This window comes from Megascapheus bottae, chromosome 18, assembly GCF_031878675.1.
Source record: "Megascapheus bottae isolate mThoBot1 chromosome 18, mThoBot2.hap1, whole genome shotgun sequence".
In the NCBI taxonomy this organism is placed as follows: Eukaryota; Metazoa; Chordata; class Mammalia; order Rodentia; family Geomyidae; genus Megascapheus; species Megascapheus bottae.
This window is the reverse complement of record NC_143526.1, coordinates 34,658,985-34,679,149: the sequence shown is the minus strand read 5'-3', so window position 1 is coordinate 34,679,149 and position 20,165 is coordinate 34,658,985. Positions and strand designations below refer to the sequence as shown.

Sequence of the window (20,165 nt, the reverse complement as noted above, 5' to 3'; positions counted from 1 at the left end):
TTTCCTTGGAACTTAGCTTCTCCACCAGTCAAGATGAAGCCAGAGAGAGACTATAGCAGTGCAAGAAATAGTTGTTTTGATGTTTTTAACTAGTGAATATGTGGAGTTATCTGTTTGAAAAGTTTACCAGGACCAGGCTGAGAATTTAAGATAGTCCATTTACTCTGGGAAAAAGATAGTGCTTGACATTTTGGCTAAGGTCTTTATTTCCCAAGAAGATGTCCTCTTTTGGTAAAGACAGTTCCTTGGATCATGTAAAACAATTTGAGTTACTTGCATTCCTTGGTAGAACTATTGCTCCTAAATATTATCATACCTGGGTATTCGCTGGGGCCTCTAACTTGAAGCATGACTATCTTTACCCACTTAGGAAAAAGTGGTACAAGTTTATGTAACACTCCCCACAGGTGGCTTGGCTCTTGATCAGACTCCTTTTGATCATATGGAAAGTGCTCCTTAGCAATCACGGTTGCTCAACCTGTGTACCATGAAGCTGGAATCTTACCAACAAGAATCATGTTGAAGTCTATGTGACTGGGTTTATCACTTTGTAGGACTCTCTGTACAAGTGTCATTCCAAAACTTGAATAAAAAAAGAAAAAGCTTTGGATAGCACTGATATAGAAAATAGTATTTTTATGGGACACAAATTAGAGTTACTACTTTCTAAGTGATAGGCATTTTACCCTGTGGATGAATCCAGTGTACTTATATCACCTGTTCCATCTCATCTCTCAGGGGCCACAGAATAGATATTTAGGTGGATATGTACACACACATGTACACACATTATTTTTCTCTGTCTCTTTGGACATCTCTATTGTCACCTTAAAAATCGCTCTTAGTATATATACGGTGCTCAGACTTTTGATCTTTAAGGTAGCACAGATTCACATCTACATCCTATTAATTAGATGCTCAACACTTGTAATCTTAGCTCCCAGGACATCCAGGCATCTGTCCTGAGCTAGCCTAACCTTTGTCTTCATCTAGACCATCATGGGAGCCTTCGACCTTCAAATGTAAGTTGTGTTCAACATGTATCCAAGGAGGGTGGACAGTGCAGGTCAATGGCTGTCTTAGGTGTTCTTATCATACCAGACTGAACAAAGATGCTTCCTCACCATCAAATACCCTCCCTCCCCTCTACTTAGCAGTGACTGAGACCCATACCTTATTTGGTGAAGACTAGTCACCAAGGTCATGTTAGGAGAAGCCTCATTTTGAAGTTGGAATCCTCAGAAAGGGAGCAGAAGGATGGAGATACTGTGAGAAGTTGTCATATTAGGCCTGGGTATTGGAATCCTGAGCCATACACACAAATCATGTGGGACTGAAGCTGAAAGCATTGTGGCCAGAATTCCTAGGTATCAGCTTGAGTTTGAAAACTGCTATAGTCCTTGTTTAATGGAGAGAAAACTTGGGTGACAAAACTAAAGTAATATTATATAATATTCAAGGAAGTATTCATTATATATTGATCATGTGCCTAGCGGTATGTGCCACACTTTATCAGAATGGCTTATGTTCTCCCCTCTTCAGGCCAATGTAATGCATTAGAATTTCGAAGGCATAGATGTAAAAATTAAGGCTTGCTCAGAGTTCCTGAGTGAATAAGTGATAAAATCAGGTTTTTTTACTCAATCAGCCTGGATCAACACCCTTTATCCAATCATTGTATTAGAGTGTCTGATGGTATAAACCTTGGGAGGGTTATGTGCTTTTATTTGTCCATGCATGTGTGCGCATGTGTGTGTGTGTGTGTGTGTGAGTGTGTGTGTAAAGGTCCACATAGTAAATACCTCAGTCTTTGCAGTCAAACAGTCTCTATGGTAACTACTCAATTCTGCTGTCATAGCACCTAAGCATGTATTGACAATATGGAAATTAATGGTGTGCAAGGGTCTCAATAAAGCTTTATTTATAAATAAAAGCCATAGTCTGGGTTTGACCCCTGGTCAGTAGTTTGCTGGCACTTGGCATAAACCAAAAGAGAAGATTGAAGGCTCAGATTCAGCAAACATTCATTGGAACACTTATTATGTGTCAAGTGCTTCAATTAATTTATTTTATTGAGTCCTTCAAGAGCTGTGAAGTAGAAAAGGAATTCCTGGTTTACAAATGAGAAAACTGAAGCTCAGGGAAGTTCACTTTCCTACAGACGCACAGCTAGTAAATGGCTAAAGAGAATTGAATATAACACATCATTCAAGTTCCTTTGTCATTTTTCTCTGTAGGCTTTCCAAGTAGATGGAAGCCCCATAAATAATCAAACCTCCAGGAGCTATACTGGTGCCCTTTTTCTTTTTCAGGGCAATGGGAATGAATGTGTCATAACTTAACCAGGACTGGTCGCAAGGCATGCTGGCACTTCAGGGACAGGAGACATTTGGAAGAGGAAGAGGTGCTGGAACTAAAATGGAAAGAACTTGCTAGGCTGAAAGGTTGGACTTTGATAGAAGAAGAGATCCAGTGATCCAAATGGAGAAGCTTGGGGTTAGTCCCATTTATCAGGGTGGGGTTATTGTGAGGGCTGGAGCCTGTGCAAGGATTCTGGAATCTTTAAGCCATGATAATTCAGGGATTGGGTGAGGCCATTCTAGTCTGGATACCCTTGGGAACAGGGAGCTGGAAGGGTTTGGCCACCAATTCAATGTCCTTGTCTTCAAGACTAAGTGTGAGATGGAGGAATTCATGAGAAATATAAATCCTAATAGAACACATGTGTCCAGGTAGACACATGACCCTAGCCTTGACCCTTCAGCATAAAGTTTCTCTCCTTATGGGGGCCATTGCTAAACACTCCAGTACATACCCCCTGCTCTTCTATACCCAGGTATATTTTATATCTGTAATTTTTTTCTTTACTCAGATTTGAGACTTTGCACAACCCATTTCTACTTCTAGGCTTCTCCCAGATATGTTTCTGCCTTTTCTCTTTCATTTCTTTAAGCTCCTTTTCTCTGAGTAAGATGCTCAGGCACACTTTACTTGATCATCCACCAAAGCATCAAACCATCTCTCTGTCCTAGTATTTTATTATCATCCTTTCTCATGTAAGTGTGGCATGAGCATGCACTACTAACCTCTGATATAGATTATCTGCTTACCATGTTTCTTCTCTGCTCTGTAAGATCTAGAAAGCTAGGAAATGCTTACATAGCACTATTATAATATCCACAGTGTTTAGAACATTATTGGCACTCAAAACCTATTTTCTGGATTAATGAATTAATTTACTATGTTATTAATATTAATTATTTATTAATCATCTATAATTTGCCTCTATCATAAGACTACACACTGTAGTCTGGGGTGAAAAGTCATATTTATGTTTTCATCACTGCATCTTTAATATACAGACTATCTTTTGTGCTCAATAAACACTTGAATGAAGTACTGGTGTGAATTAGGAACAGATGTGGCTCCAAACTGGCAGAAGAAGCCCCAGGACATGTCTATCTTATTATCCAAGTCCTTAGCAAGTTGTATTTTGTCTACTATAATTCTTTGCAAAGGAATTTATCTTTCCCACTAATGCAATAATTCTTTACAGGGCATAGGTTGTGCCGTAGTCATTTGTGAACTCACGATCCTGAAGCCAGATGTGGTGGCACACAGCTACGATCCCAACAACTGTTCAGAAGGTAAAGGTAGGAAAACAGCACCATTCCAAGAAAATTTGTATCTGCCAAGTAAATGAAAACCAAAAGACTTGGGGTGTCACTCAAGTGCTCGAGCGCTTGTCTAGTAAAAGAAAGCTAGGAGCTTAAATCTCAAGCACTTGGTGGAGGGGATCCTTATCACCAACTGGTACCTCGTGATGGCTGATAATATACTCGATGGATTATGGTATAACTACGATAGCCAAAGGAAGTCCTAGAATTGCAAAACCCACTCAAGATTGTTTTCTGGTAAAGCTGAGCCTGTTTTATTTAGGATTGCCATAGGGAAGGCCAGGCTGTAATTATAAGTGATGAGTCTCAGAGAGAATACATGGAAGGAATAGCCACAAAGGACTCTGGGAGAACTTTCAGAGGGCCAAAGGATGGGATCTTTCCAGACTCAGTTGGTGGTAATGGCAGTCAAAAGAAAGGAAGCAGGCAGGGCTAGTAAAGTGAGTTGGGATTGCAGAAAGAACAGGCAGGATCCCAAGGCCACCCAGACTGTTGATGCTCATTCAGGAGTGACAGGAGACCACATGGGAGACTTGGATCCCCATGGCCACAGAGAAGAGGACCAGAGTAAAGGTACTAGTCACGTTACAAAAGTGGGTGGCAGATAGGACACAACCACCATTTCTGCCTCCTTCAGGAAGCCTAGGTCCTCATTTGATTTTTCCTGACCCTCTAGAACTTATCCAATAGGCTTCGTTATACTTCCATGGGTTGTAAGGAAAGAGTTGCTAAATTGCAAGCCATCCACAGGGTAGAAGTAGAATGGCTCCTGATCAGGAATTTATCCAGGTGACATACAGGTATCTTAAATGTATGAATGCATCAAGTGGATAAATGAATGATCCTATAAACAAAGGGATTGATGTATGAGTAAAACAGCGTTTCTTCAGTGTTTGAAGATTGAGCATGAGAGAGTTTATTAAGAAGCCAGGAAAGTCTTCTATATGAGGGATGTGGGCCACCTGGATTTCAGAGAAGTAATAAAGTTCAGTTTGCAGGAAGTGCAAGAGGAGTCCTCTGAGCAAATAAGAAATTGCATTAGGCTGTGGACAATGAGGACTTTTGTTGCATAGCTTTTTGAATGTGTGTGGAACTTACTGAGGTTTTCTATGTTGGTTAATATTTATATGCTGTTTCTAGATGTCACATAGATATTGTATAAGACCAATACTTTCTGCTTTAGAGCTATGTGTATGTCGTATGAAGGCACAGAAAGCTGAAGAAAGTATAATTATGTCTCTTCTTCTGGATGTGTTTCTATTGATGTCTTTGGGTTTTCTCTAGCTGCTTCATCTTTCATTTTGATACTATGTACTTGGGGTTTAAAGACATTGGAGCATTTGCTCGCATTTTATCTAGGTCCATCATTACTTCAGAATGGACTGGGCTAATATATAGTCAGGGGAGGAGAAAATAACACGATAATAACAAGCTGTGGTAAAACAAAGAGGTGACAAAGCATGAGAAAACAATTGAGACACCATGATACCTATGACAGCCCCAAATTCACATGGCAGTAGAAAAAGATGAGATGGTTATTCATTGATTATTTTCTATTGATTCCTGAGGACTTTGAGCCATTTTGCTTCTCTAGTATTTACAACACTGCATAATCAATAGCCCATTTCATTTACATTTTTTCATGTAGTTTGTGTCCTGTAGTGGAGACTATTTTAAAATGAAAGATGTTCCAGGTTGTTACAGAACTTGATAAAATGGGATATTAAAGAAATGAATAGAAAGTTGTCACGACTCACAGTTCTTGCAATTGGGTGATACTTTTTCTTGTGGCAATGGGAGAATCTTCTGGTGTAAGTTGACCTTGGTTTGAGCTGGCACAGAGGATTGGTGGGTGGTATCTGAATCCATAAGGTTACAGTTCTCAACTGAAGAGTGGTCTAATTTGTTTTCTCTCTTTGTCTTTGATGCACCCTTTCAGCCATCAGAGGATGAGAGAGGCCAAGACTAGCACAGGGAGTTTGAGGGGGGGAGTTCAAGTCCAGTTATGTCTAACCTAGTCACACAAAGTGACTTAGAAAGTGTAGGCACTTCCTCTCTATGGGAAATGTAATCAAGCATTCTGTGGCTGTGAGAGTGGGTAGACTATGTTAAACAAATAGCTTAGTCCTAAAAAAAAAAAAAAAAAAAAGAACCAACAATCAAAAAACCCAAAACAGGGCAGAATGCTGAGTCACTCAGCCCGTGCAGCCCCGAGGAGGTAATTATAAACAGCTGTGGAGGCAGATGAGCTGGGGATCCACAAGCAGAGCTGGAGGATAAGCAGGAAGAGATTGGCTAGGAAAAGGAGAGAGAGGACTAAAGCATAGAAGTCACTTCAGGGCCACAGAGCAGGGCCAGATGGAACCTGATAGAGCCCACAGAGCAGCGTGGACTGTTGTTCTATGAAAGGAAAAAAAAAAGCAGGAAACGAAAGTAGAAAAATCAGAAAGAAAGGAGTGAAAAAAGAAAGAAAAGTAATCAAATTCTGAAACTCAAGAGTACCTTAAGCTATAGTTTTTCCCAAGAAACAGTGAAGTAATAGACACATGGCCCTGAAGCCTTGACTCTCCATCATATGAAAATAAGTTTGAGTCAAGGCAATAAAAGTAGCAGAGAGGCCAATGAAAAATCTACAGGTAGGAGAAGGGCAAGAGCTGAGTGATAAAGTACCCCGTTTGTACTTAGAGGTTGTTTTTCCTTAGTCTTCTCTCCTGTAGGTACCAGTGGCTCGTTTATCTGGAAAGGCCAAGTAAGTTATGTCTTTCCATTGATGAATGACCACTTGCCTTTTGATATATAACCACCAAGTTAATTTTCCCTTCCTGAAGTTGCTGTACATCTTGGTTGTCATACCTGTTAGGCTACCTCCATCCTGATCCTGGAAACATCTGAAAAGCTCTGAGCCCAGATCCTGACCAGAGAAACACTTCTATAGCGCTAACTCAGAATCCTTAGCAAATCTGATAGACTATCATCCTATAGGAAGGCCAGAGAAGAAAGGATTAATCAGGAGTGTTAGAGCTATGCTCTCTTGTTTCTCCAGACCACGATCCCTCAGCAACTACGCTTCTCCACAGACTTAGTTACAGGCCCAGGGTCAAGGTGGGCCACTTAATTTCGAGAAGAAGATAGCAAATGTGACCTGAAGTTCTGTAGACATAGTGTGTGAACAATTCGATGTGAAGATATTAGTTTTCGATTAAAGGGCTTAGTTGAGTAGGCAAGATCTTTCTTGAATAAACAGAAGAGCAGAGACCCAAGGGGCACAGAAAGTGTCACCTCTTATTTTGCATAAAGTAGTTTAAGTGCTAGTGTGTGATGCTAGGTGCCAGAGAGAGTCCCAGCCCTGATGAGGGTGGGACAAACTTAGAACAACATGCAACTCTTCACTTAAGCTGTATGAGAGCAGGGAAACACTTGAAACCTTTCCAAGGCTACACTGAGGCTACAAGGTCTGTAAGATTAAGATGAAACTGGATTGCTGCCTGTCAGATATGTGACATAGTATCTGGTACTTCAGGATAGATATAGGTGCAAAGTGATCAATGATTGTTAATTTTTTCTTTTGTTTCAGAGAAGTAATATGAATAATGAAGGCATCATGGCAGTCAAAGCCTTGGCCTAGAGCTAGTTTGGAGTTTGAAAAACAATCTCCTCTGTATAACATAACTTAGACCAACAAAAATTATATTAATGCCAGCCATGAAGGTAAAAAAGCAAGGCACAGCACAACATTTAACTTGTTCAAGGTCATGAAAGTGTTCAGGTTCCCTAAAAAATTCAGGTTCCTTAAAGCTATTTTGAAGATCAGATCGGAGTTCTTCTTTCTCCAGCTCATTTTTGCTAATCTTAGAAAGTCTGTTTTCTGTTAGATCCCAAAGCTTCCATTTGGTGAGCACACTTCAGATCTGAGCAGCACTTAGCAGTAATGGGCTTCAGATCAGGAATATCGGCTGTTATCATTTTCCACTGCTTTGGTGGAAAGTCTGTGAATCAAGAACCTGTGGATGCTAGTCCAAGAAGCCACATTCAGCATGTCCGTGTATGCAGAATACCAGGTCCTCTCAGAGCTTCCCAGGACAATGCACTTGACCTCAGGATGAACATTGGGCTTGAACTTTTTTGTCTTTTGATTGCATCCACCCAGCTTTGTTGTTCATTTCTGCTCAGGATGTGGCTGGGGGTCATATGGGGAATGAATTTCTCCTTATCATCCAGACTTTGAGTTTACCCAGTGAGGAAAGTAAAGACCCACTAGAAGATTATGGCAATGGTAGGAAACTCTTTCTCTTCATACCCTAACGTTTTTTTTTAATCACAGAAACATAAAACAAAGATCCCTGTATGACTTATGTTCTAATACCTTTTCTACTCTTAGTAACTGGCAGAGTCAAATGACCCTTTGCAGAAGGGACAAGTTTAGCAGGCTTTGCTTTGTCTACTGGAAGTTGACACTTGATAACCCAACAGAATAAGATCTGTGGGGACACAGAACCCACCCTGGGTTATACATCCTTGGATTTATTAACCACCTCCCTCAGTTTTTCCTGGGAAAGCTACCTCAGTGTATCTATTTCACTAAAACAACCTGTAAGATAGATGTAGTAAATAGTTGACATTCAGCATGGATGCTGACTACATGTTCAACATGGCAATTAAAGAAAACTCCTCACATGTTATTTTAATATGCAAACATGAAAAGTAATACATAGATATGTATATATGTATACTGTGTCCTGCAATGCTACCAAGAACAACCCCTTGAAAGTCTACCTCAGAGCCATTGTCTGCTGTTTCAGATCAAAGAGAACATGTTAATTCCCTAGCTTCCCTTGCAGGCACCCTTAACTGAAGACAGAGCTGCAGGGTGTCCGAGAACTGGGAAAACAGACAGGATTTCTGTTTCTGAGGTCTGTTAAGCAATAGGAAAACACCCTTTGGGGGTAATGGCTGACAAAAAGAAAGTTTAAAAAAATATTAAAAAAAAAACAACCAAAACTTTCTTATTCCAAACTGGAGGCAAATTTTGGAGGAGGGGCAAAGCAAGCCAGCAGTGGTTTTGTTTAGGACCAGCTGGCTTCTGTGACTGAGACCAGGGCCCAGCACTGAGCTCTGCCTCCCACCCTTTGCCTTCTGTGAGGAAAGCCCACAGAATGGGAGGTGGCCACCTTAGCCAAAGTCTTGTCCCTTGGGTTTTCAGAAGGACAAAAGTGGCCCAGAGCCCCTTTTCAGGGTGGTCTGTGATGGGAATGGAGAATGCAAGACAAGTTTTGATGATGGAAGATTAAAACAGAAACATATTTTTTGGGATAGAGATTTCCAATTTGGGGTCCAAATCTTCAGACTACAATATTGAAGGCTTTGTACAAAGAAATGTGTTCAGATGGCATATGTCCCTCCCTAGTTTGCTTTTTCTCCACCACACTGAAGGAAGTTCCATTCTGTGCTCCAGGATGGACGGAAGACAGAATGATCCATTTATTTAAAGCAGAGAAGACGGATTCCAGAGCATGTACAGGGAAATACCCCTTTGCCTGAAGGCTCTTGGCGCCCAGGCTGGACTAAGCTGATTAAAGCTCCATTCAGAATTGCAATAAACCCCAAAGATATGCTGGGGCAACTGATGGGCCTTCAGATTAGCCGCTAAACGGATCACTCTCTCTGGAATTGTGGCTGCTATATTTTTGGAAACCAAGCACTTAACTTTTTTTTTTCTATTTTCTCATGGCTTTGCATGCGAATCTCATTAATTTCCCAAAGTCTCAGCAGAAGGACAATTGCTCTAATTTTGTCTGGCAAGGACCTAAAGCCTGAAAATGTCTCTTAGAATTTAAATATATGGAAAGTGAATTGACACACTTATATGTGACCTCTGTAGTAGATGTATCTATCTATACATATATATATATATATATATATATATATGCAGTACCCCATACCCATACACACACACACACACACACACGTATATATAAATATTTTTCCCTGCCTTCCTGCCCTTATCCTGGAATTCTTAGCAATTTGGCCTGTCCCCGCTTATTAATGATGTTTCCAGAAGAGAGCTCATTGGTTCATTTTCAGCAATGAGCTGATTAATAGGTAGGCACGGGGGAGCTCTTTGGAAGCCAGGGCATTGCTGGCTTGTTGACCTTGATGCTCAGGGGATAGTCTTGCTTCAAACTATGGAATCTCAGTTAGCATCATAAATTGTGGAGCCACTGGTTTTATTACCCTTCTGCCTCCTGCTGGGAATGTTGTTTCTCTTTAATAATGGGCTGAGCAGCGCCCAGGAGCACTTCCCCCTCCCTCTTCCCTAGAACTCGCCGCCCTGCGCATTCTTCTTCTCCCCCACCTCTAGTCTTCACCTCCCACCCCGGATCATGAAAGCATGCACATGTGCACATGCATGCACACGCATACACACATGTGTACATGCACAAAGCACACACAATCACACAGACATGTGAGACATCTGTGTACATTTATAAACAATATATACACCCCATCATCCCCACTATTTTTAGCTTCAGGACTTAGTCAAGACAACCTCCTCCTCTCCCCCAACCCCCTCCTTTCCTTGGCACAGCTAAGGCGGGCAGGAATTTTCAAAAGGCATTTCTCTCAACATCAAAGGACAACAAAAAGGAGCCCATCTGAGGAAAATATGAAAAGCATACAAATAGTCTTGTTTTCAAAACAGAGAGCTGTAGCATCTCAGCAGTAATAGAGAAGGACTGACTTGCCTTCTAAGCACTGAGACAAGCAAAGATAACTCCTCATTTGATATTTTCCCTATTAGTTGTGGCCTATAAGTCCCGTTTCCCCCCAGGGACTAAATTCCACACATAAGCTTCTTCAGATGGACTCTAGAGAAGTTCACCTCTCACTTCTACATGACTTCTAGAGATTCTCCCACATCTAGTGAGCCCCAACTCCTATTTCAGAACTCCATTGCCACTTTTTCCCCCCCCTTCAGGAAAGCTTTTCTGTTCCCCATACCCTTTCCTTCATATCCAGACTGCTGTGGTTCATTCCCCTTTCACAGTAACCATCAAAGTTGTAAATTTGTGTTTATTTGCTGAGCATTTGGTTAATGTCTGTCTCCATAGCTGGAATGTAAACTCCTTCAGTGTGGGGACCCCACATCTGATTAGGTTCATTCTTAGATCTCCAGCAGCCGTCTCCATACCAGGAAAGTCATTCTCATTCAATAAATATTTGCTGATTGGATAAACAATCCTTCTGTATTGGGTTATACACACAGGAGAGGTGACTTCCCAAATCTATTCTAGTTCAAATGTCTACAGCAACACTCTGTCTCCATGTTGAAGTAGTAGCTCTTACTGTTTCACTCAGATCCCCTTTATTAAGCTGGCTGATGAATCAATGCTTCAGCAATATGGGATGGTGATTCACAGCTCATCCTTTACAGAGTGACTTTGAGATCAGAAGCTGTCTCACCAGACGCAGCCTGAGAAGCTACGGTCTCCCCAGTCAATAGCTAACTAATATGAGGGACAAAAGTCAATCCTCTTGCCTTAAGGTTGAGAGCTCTGTGTTATCTTTCAGACTCTCAAATTTGAGTCAAGCTGAAAGTAGGTCTCATCTAAATCTGTGAATTGGCCATCATTTTGTTGCTGTAAAAGAAGTTCCAGACACTGAAAACCTAGGAAGAAAAGGGGCTTATTTAGTTCACAGTTTTGGGATGCAAAGCCTAAGTAAGCCTGGTAGGACCCATTGGTTCAACCTCGGTGAGTGCCCAGTGGTGGATATGTTACATCATGGCAGAATGTTGAGCCAGGCAGTCATATCTCAAGCTGGGAAGCGGGGAGGACACTAGAGGGCCCAAGCTTGTTCCATTTATAGCAACCCTCTTACAAGAAGTACCCATGAGTCATTTGAGAACACCTTCCAAGAAATGTCCCCAATGAGCTAAGGAAGGACCTCCTTGAAGGTCTTGCTTCTAAAATATTTCACTATTTCCCAATGGCACCATTTCATGGAGCAAGCCAAAGCAAACACCTACTGTGATTCTGTAGCATTATTAGTTTTTTAATGCCCCCGTTGGAAATGACTTCCACTATGTTCATTTCAACGTAGCTATGTGATGTCACTGTATTTAAGTTGGAAAGAGATGCACACTATTGGCTCACTGGGGTTTAGTATGAACCATAGCCAAAGCATTGTAGCTTGCAATACACACAATGAAGAATTGCATGCAAAGGAATGTTAGTAGCAATATCTTTTTGATGGTAATTGAGTGCTAGGCATGTTACTAAACAGTTTTCTGTTTATATTTGACTGTACAACATTCTAAGAAGTTGGGACTATTGTTGATCCCATTTCACTGCAGTTCTCAGAATCATTCGATTTATTTAAGGACAGACACACTGCTAATAAATATTGGAGCTGACGTCCACAGCCTTGACAGCTGATCAGATTTAGTGTTACCTATTGAAAGATGATAACTGCTTCCTTCATAGGCATAGAATTACATATTCAGTTGGTGGCTTTTTCTGCATTGCTGTTTACATTTCTTAGCCAATTTGATTACTTCAATAAACCAAACAACATGGTAGAAGCATGGTTGTTTTAAAACTGTGATTATTGTGATTTAAAGCTGTGATTATTATTACCGAGACTTACTCAAAGTTTATGAGTAACAGATCTACAGTTGTAGTTTCTCATTGTCCAGACATCTTTCCAATAGACCTTAATCTTTCTTTCCCAAAATTTCCGCCCCGTGGCCAAACTACCTGTCATTTTTGAACCCAGCACCTAGCTTCCCCATTTGGAAAGTAGAGATCAAAGTAATCTTTAAGTTATACTTAGTTCATGGTTTTCTTGCAAAAAATGGGTAGAGATTGGTCATATTCTGCTCAACGCTCAGCACTTTAAATGCATTCATTAAATTATTAGGACTATTAATATTACTTTTAACATGAGCTAATGCTTCCTGTCCTCTACTTCTTAGAGGTCCCACTGGATGATAGTTTCAACCAAATTCTAGGAACTGTTAACTAAAAGACTTTCTAATCCTTCTGAGAGAGAAAATATAAAGAGCAGACTCACCCTTCTCTCCATCTGGAATGGTAGATAAGGAAGGTGGCCATTTAGTGGGATAGGGAACAATTTATTGGGCAAGCTGTCCATTTAACACCTTTAAGTCAATAGGTATTGATCAGGAGAGTCTGCTGAGTCTTCCAAAGCACATGTCCATTGAGTCTTTGGTGTATGTAGGGACATAGAGAGATGAAAGGAGAGAATTATTCTTCTATGGCTCTCATCCTTAACAGTTCTCACAGAAGTGGCACTGTGTCTCAAGGGGTAGGATGGTAGACTTGAGCTGAAGAGCTCAGGGACAATACTCAGGCCCAGAGTTCAAGTCCCACAAAGGACCAATAAACGAAACAAAACAAAACAACAAAAACATTTCTCCCTCTTTGATAATCAGGTGATGATGTTAACTGTCCTGTTCCTTGTGGGATAACAACATTTTTTTTTTTTTTTTTTTTTTTGGTTCATGAGGTTTGAACTCTGGGCCTGGGTGCTGTCCCTTAGCTCTTCTGCTTAATGTTAGCGCTCTACAACTTGAGCCACAGCACCACTTGTGGTTTTCAGGTAGTTAATTGGAGATAAGAGTCTCATAGGCTTTTCATGCCTGGCCTGGCTTTGAATTGTGATCCTCAAACCTCAGCCGCTTGAGTAGCTAGGATTCAAGCGTGAGCCACCAGCGCCCAGCTCCACGTGAACTTTTACATAAAGTTTTGTTGTTGGCTATGGGCTTGAACTGAGGGCCTGGGTTCTGTCCCTAAGCTCTTTTTGCTCAAGGCTGGCTCTCTACCACATTCAGCTGCAGCTTACTTCTGGTTTTCTGGTGGCTAATTGGAGATAAGAGCCTCATGGACTTTCTTGCCTGGGCTGGCTTTGCCCTGTGACCCTCAGATCTCAGCCTCTTGAGTAGCTGACTGGCTCACTATTTTAATCTCAATTTTAGGTAGAATTAAGCCATAGTACATTGCTATTCAGAACTTTATAGTCAATGGGAGTTTCTGAATACGTGCTAGGCGACCATTGTCTTGGTTCCTGTGGTAGTTGCAGATCAAACTTGTATTCACAAACCACTTGCGCTATTGTAAGATGGTAAGTCATTAATGTGATAGACTTAATCAGAAGCAAACTAGGGTCCTTTGTGGGGGTTGTTCTGAAAGGCAAGAAACTGCCTGGAAGTGGTGATCTTTATTAATCAAGAGAGACACCTGGCTCCTGCTATTTAATGGCTCTTTTCCATGGGGCTACCATTCCAGGAGCAGCCTTGAGCTAGTACTGGCTGCCTTTCTGGAAATGTCCAGATCACTTGCAAGTCCAGTCTTCTTCCTCATCTCAGTTTGACCTGGGAAGTGGGAAGGTATCTGCACTTTGCAGAAGTCTTTCACATGGTGGGCAGAGTCACCCATGCATCTGAGCCATCATTTCCAGTCTTTCCCATAACACAAGCTGATGACTGGAAAGGTAGGAAAACCATCTCAGCGTGGTTGTGGGTTGAAAAAGAGCAAAATCTCTGTCTTCAGATGACTTAATGGTTAAAGAGGTTCTTGACTTGTAGGGAGAAGGCCAGGTTGTAGAAATTTTACATAACATGGAACAATTTCTCCAGATAAATGCTGGAAAGCACACACACACACACACACACACACACACACACACACACATATTTGCAGAGAATAGATTTTGAGGGAATATTTGTTTACAACCCCTTTCTCTCCCATCCAAATCCTTAGTAGAGACCTTGAGCTAAAAACAGCCTAGTAGCAGACTTCCAGGAATCCCGAGGAACCCATGGTCTGTAAAAATGGTGCTAAGCTCTCTACGGGCACCTGCTTGAGAAGAAATGTGTGCCCATTGAGGAAATTGCTCATTCCACACTGCCCCAGAGCTCAGTGGTTAGGTGTTCAGAATATCCATCATTCACAAGAAGTCAGGTCCTTTGGTTAGACTCTGGTCAGGCTTCTAAGTAGTCACAAAGGAGAACAGCCACTGCTAACAGCTGAACACCTGGTTTACGACCAGACTAAGTCTCCAGAGTGACTTTCTTGGGCAAGGTGGAGACAATGTGTGAATCCTTTGCAGAGACAGTCTGAATGGGAAATGGGCTGGTGTGTGTGTGTGTGTGTGTGTGTGTGTGTGTGTGTGTGTGTGTGTGTGTGTGTAAACTAGTATACTATGTAGCTTTTCATTATTTCTTATCGGCTGCAGTCAGAAATTCAAAATAGGTAATCACTATCAGCCAAATATCTGTAATATGGGTTTGAAAAGTTCTATGAAACAGGAACGAGACAGCTTAGAACAGTAGAACTGTTCCAGAAGCCTTTCATTATCTTCCAGTGCATCTGACAGCTAGCCCATTGGGTTCTGTCAGGACACCGTGAAGAATCCCAGCCCCTACTGGTTTCTGGGGCCTGTAGCTCCTGTAGGATGAGTCATGAATGCTATTCTGGACCATTTTAGATTCATCAGTCCCAACCTGTGCAGTAACACGGGTCCTCTGGCTGTTAAGTGTGAGGTCCTTGATGTCATTCGCACGTGGGTGTTAGCCATTCATTCACATCTGCTTGGCCTTGACTTGTGGAAGGAGCATGCCCCTTGAGGCCTGCCTGTACCTACGCCTGACCATCTCGGTGGAGAGAAAGGGACGATTAGAGTGGCTCCTAGCTTTTCCTACCTGTGTGTTCCAATGGCCCAGAGTCCATATTGCATCTCCTTCTTATACTCACTCCACTTTAAAGAGAAGCCATCCGTCTCCTCCACCGCTCCACCAACTCACCAATATAGTGGCTTTTTACATGGGTGCTCAACCTCAGGCCCTTAATTCATTCTCCCTAGGCCTCCCATTCCTTTGCTTTCTTCAGCTTGGTCTCCCAAGAGGCCTCTTCTCCATGTAGTTGCTTTTCATCCACTCCCTGTCAGCTCCTGCTGTTTGGCATCTGAGTTATGACATCCTGTGTCCGAGAGCTTTGGGGAAGTGGTTGAGTACAGAAATGGGAAGGTCTGGCTCAAAGACAGGAGGGTGGGAGCCAGGGTCCAAGTCAGCAGCCACAATGTGGAACACATAAGAAAGGGCCGAAGGGAGGAGAAAGGGCAGAGGCCCGAGGGGAAGGGTGTTGGCTTAGCTACTGCAGACAGTCCTGGAAACCCAGCCCAGTCTTCTGTCCATTGAAGGGAGAGTGGGAGAGGATGGAATGTAATGATATTTATTTAGGGAGGTGTGTATCTGCCTTGTCACTGTGACAATGTCCCCATACCTGGCTTCCTTCCCTGCCCACTCCTTTTGTGCTAGTGCTGGGGCTTGAACTCAGGGACTTGTGATCTCAGTGGACAGTCCGGGTTCTACTACTTGAGTCACACCTTCACTTTCAGCTTTTATGCTAGTTAATTGGAGATGAGTCTCTGAGATTTGTCTGCCTAGGCTGGCGTCAAACCTGGATTTTTAGATCTTTATCTCTTGAATAGCTAGGATGACAGGCATGAGCTATCAAGCTATCAACCCTTTGCGCTCTCTCTCTCTCTCTCTCTCTCTCTCTCTCTCTCTCTCTCTCTCTCTTTCTCTCTTTCTCTCTCTGTCTGTCTCTCTTTCTCTCTCTCTCACTCCGTATATGTATACACACATATCTATATGTATATATATATATATATATCCAAAGGTTAATTCTCAAAATGTCATGAATTATGCCCTTCTAAGACCTTACAAGAACATAACTTCTGAAAATATGTCACAGAAGACACAATTCCCCAGGGCCAGGGTCAGGTTGTGAATAGAAAATATGTCTACAGAATATCCATAAATCTGCAAGACCCCAGACACATGATGTAGCCTCTCTGAAACCATTTCCTCCTCATCTATAAGTGGAGATAATGATTTCGACTCTGCCCGATTCTCAGCAGTGAGACCCAGACAAGATGTAAGCCAGCTTTTGGTAAACAAAGAAGTGAGGGGCAATTATGAACAGACTATGAGCAAATTTTATGAAATAAAAAGCAAGAGCCTCCTTAAAGAGAAAGTCTGTCAAAGTTTGTCCTGTTAAATTGCTGCTGAAATGTGTACAGAACCCCATCTGTGGGTCTCACTTGGTCACATCTTCTTTGCTGTAGCATAAATCCTAGACTGGATCCTAGGCCTGGTTCATATTAATTCTACTTTCTCTATATAGTCTGGGTTCTCTATGGTCTCTATTGGATCCCGAATCTCCTAATTTCCTGAACACTGTTTTCTTTTTCAGTGTTCGTCATTCTCTTCTTTTCTCTACTTGTGTCTTAAAAATGTAGAATTAAGGAGGGTTCTATCACTACGTCACTTAAGTCTAAGCTTGTCTTACCTTCTCTAGTATAACCCCCATGGCCCTATATCTTTAGTATACCCCATGCTTTCCTTCAAGTTCTAAGTCTTTACAGGTCAGTTCCTCTTGTTATCCTCCTACACCCCTTCCTGACCTCCTGGAACATCTCCCTCTTCTCACTAACCTGTGTCTGCATATTTTCTCTGTATCATCTGCCCAAGCCAGAGTCTGGCTAAAATAAAATGCTTTCCAGGACAGTAATCACATCTTCTTTTTTTCATTTATGGAATACCCAGTGCTTTTTGCATCACAGAAGGTCAGAAAATTGTTGTTGTTATCATTATTATTAAATGGCAATATTGAGGTTTGAACTCACAGCCTTGTGTTTGCTTATCAAACATACTCACTACCACTTGAGCCACACCCTTGGCCAAGCAGCACATAATTTGGTGATATATAAAAAAAATTCATAGACCTAGCTGAATGTCTATCTCATCTTACTCTTATTTATCTTTGAGGACAGGGTATCCATAGGCTAATATTTCCTCTTCAGGTAAGCTGGCCCCAACTGTTGGATCAAAGATGGCTTCTAGAATGGCCATCAGACCATCTGAAACTTCATCATTCCGTCTGCAGGATAAATGACACCCTCCCTTCCCCAGTGCCACGACAATTGACAGCACTGTGGTGAGAGTGGAAAAGAACAATTAAGTGAATGAAAATGGGATAATGTTCAATGTCCCAGGAATTCTCCCCTTTACTGGCTTCTTGCTCTTCCATTCACTTCTTTCACTCTCCACCACCTCTTAAGATTCAAGTGTTGAATGAGTTTATCTTCCATTTTTCTTATTCTTGGCCATGAATGAAAGTCTTCTTCGCTGCTCTAAAAAGGAAAAGAAATCATATCTCCTTATCTTTCATTCCTCATTAAATAATAGCAAACTAACAAAAGTGAGGTTGGTAGCTAGATGGATACATAGAGCCTGAATAGGGTTTAATATGTAGACATCTGAATATATAGTTTATAAAGCATGTATACATGTGTGTAAGTATATGTATTTATACATACATAAATACATGTAGACAGGTATATGTATGTGTGTTTACACACACAAATGTACATATACAGACAGATAGGTAAATATGATGAGTAAGAATACACCCATCTTTAGTGGGCTTACTTTTTCCACTTTTCCCTTCTAAAAGAGACCTGTTTCAGATCTGATATTTTTATGCAGTTCAGCTTTGTTTTGCAAAGATGATGATCATTTCTCCTTCAGTGTGTCTGTCCATTATCAGTCTTCCCTTAAACAGCTGATTGAAAAGGATCTGTTTCCTTTGGAAGGTCATTTTTTTTTGTCTAGTAGTGAAGCCAAATGTTTCATCCCATGGGAATGCATCTTCATTTTTGTAATGGAAGTCAATGGGGGTTAATAAAGGCGATGGAAAAAGCACACTGCTGCCAGGCGCCTAAGTGCACCTCCCTTCCATGGAGAAAAACCCCACCTGTCCTCACTGTGGGCCTCTTGGGGAATCCTCCAGCAGCTGGTGCATGCTGTATGTTCCTAGGAAATCTTTTGATCAGGGGTATAAGCTGGGAGCTTACAGCCCAGATCAAGGAAGCCAGTGAGACAAGGGAGTCTATATGTTGGCTTTCAATATTTATCCCCTCCAAGCTAATTTACCACCACCACTGTCATACTCTGGGGGCAGTTTACCAAAAAAGTTTATCAATTGAAGCCCACTTTCAGCGTGTGTGTGTGTGTGTGTGTGTGTGTGTGTGTGTGTGTGTGTGTGAACACTGGGGCTTGAACTCAGGGATTGTCACTCTTGCTTGTCATGTTACTTAAAACTAGCATTCTACCACTTGTGCCACTTCTCCACTTCTGGCTTTTTGCTGGCTCTTTGGAGGTAGTCTTTTGGATTTGTCTCCTGGGGCTGATTTTTCAACTGAGATTCTCAGATCTCAGTTTTCTGAGTAGCTGGGATTATAGGGGTGAGTGTAGGCTCTGGTGGTTTAATTCTAACACAAAGGAGTTTGAAGAAAGTTACTTCCTGCATGCATGCGTATCTTCATCTGAGAAGAGGGAGTCGTTATGACACCTTTTCATGAACTCATTGGGAGAAGGAAATAAGATAAGGTTCATTTAATTAACCAGACTCAGCCTGTACCTACAAAGAGAAGGTGTTCCCTGGGTACTGCCTTTGAAGGTGATGTGACAATGGTGATGCTGTTGAGTTGTGGAAAATGCTGAACTGACTTAGGCACAATCTCCGCAAGACACTCAGCCTTTTCTGAGAAAGATATAAACAACAGGTGCAGAAGTTTGGCTGCCAGAAAGTATTCCTATCTAAAGTTATTGGCCAAGAGTTCTCTGAAATAATAGTACCTAAGCGGGACCTCCAAATCTATAGCCTTTGCAGATGGACGAAAAAGCAGAGGGCTAGTGTTGATGGAGAATAATCAGATCTGGCTGTAAGAACCCCTTCTGAAACATGGAGATATTTTCAAGTTGTCTTTGTGGCATGTTCTGCCATGAAAAATTGCGATGTGGATTTTACACGTTTTTGCACATTTATTTTTAGAGGTTCTAGTGATATTATTCCAAATCAATGCCTTCAATATTAATGTTGGGCCTTCTTATAAAAAAAAACACATACCCCTTTTCTTCTAACTCTCTAGCTCATCTCCGGAGGAGTGGGGTATTTGGACTAACTGTGAAATCCCAAATTATTGGGATATTAAAAATAAAAGAAACAGATTGTTTTAAAGAAATCTTTAAAAAGTTAAGTTTTGTTGAAAAAAGTAAAGGGAGACCAATTATGCTCAGAAATGCCAGGGTGTTGGCATTTTTTTTTAAAAAAATTAAGAAAATAATGTTGATTTGGTGGGCAATGTGCTGTCAGAACAGCCTAGAAATACAGTTCATATTGGAAACAGCAAATGCCTTACAGTTTTCTTCAACAAAAGCCAGACAGTGCTAGAGAATATCCATTTAATAATTTTCAAGACACAGCTGAAGAACATCTAGTGCTGAGAGTTGATAGGAGCTAGGGATTCTAAGGTAGGAAGTATTCAGTGGTATAGTTACTTATTCTGTGCACAAATGTGAACTAATTTATACACTATCTACTATTCACTCGGGTTGTTTCC

At 41.4% G+C, this 20,165-nt stretch overlaps 1 long non-coding RNA gene across 2 annotated transcripts in view; it reads left to right on the top strand.

Moving 5' to 3' along the window:
* Positions 1-2,629: 2,629 nt before the first annotated feature.
* LOC150050477 (uncharacterized) overlaps positions 2,630-20,165 on the top strand; it is a 167,997-nt gene continuing 150,461 nt past the window's right edge. The window contains exons 1-2 of one of the 2 annotated variants that reach the window (XR_016538724.1): positions 2,630-2,836; positions 3,557-3,647. This is a non-coding gene — a long non-coding RNA (uncharacterized LOC150050477). Of the gene's footprint in view, positions 2,837-3,556; positions 3,654-20,165 lie in introns of both variants that reach the window. The other variant, XR_016538723.1, reaches the window with a different exon arrangement.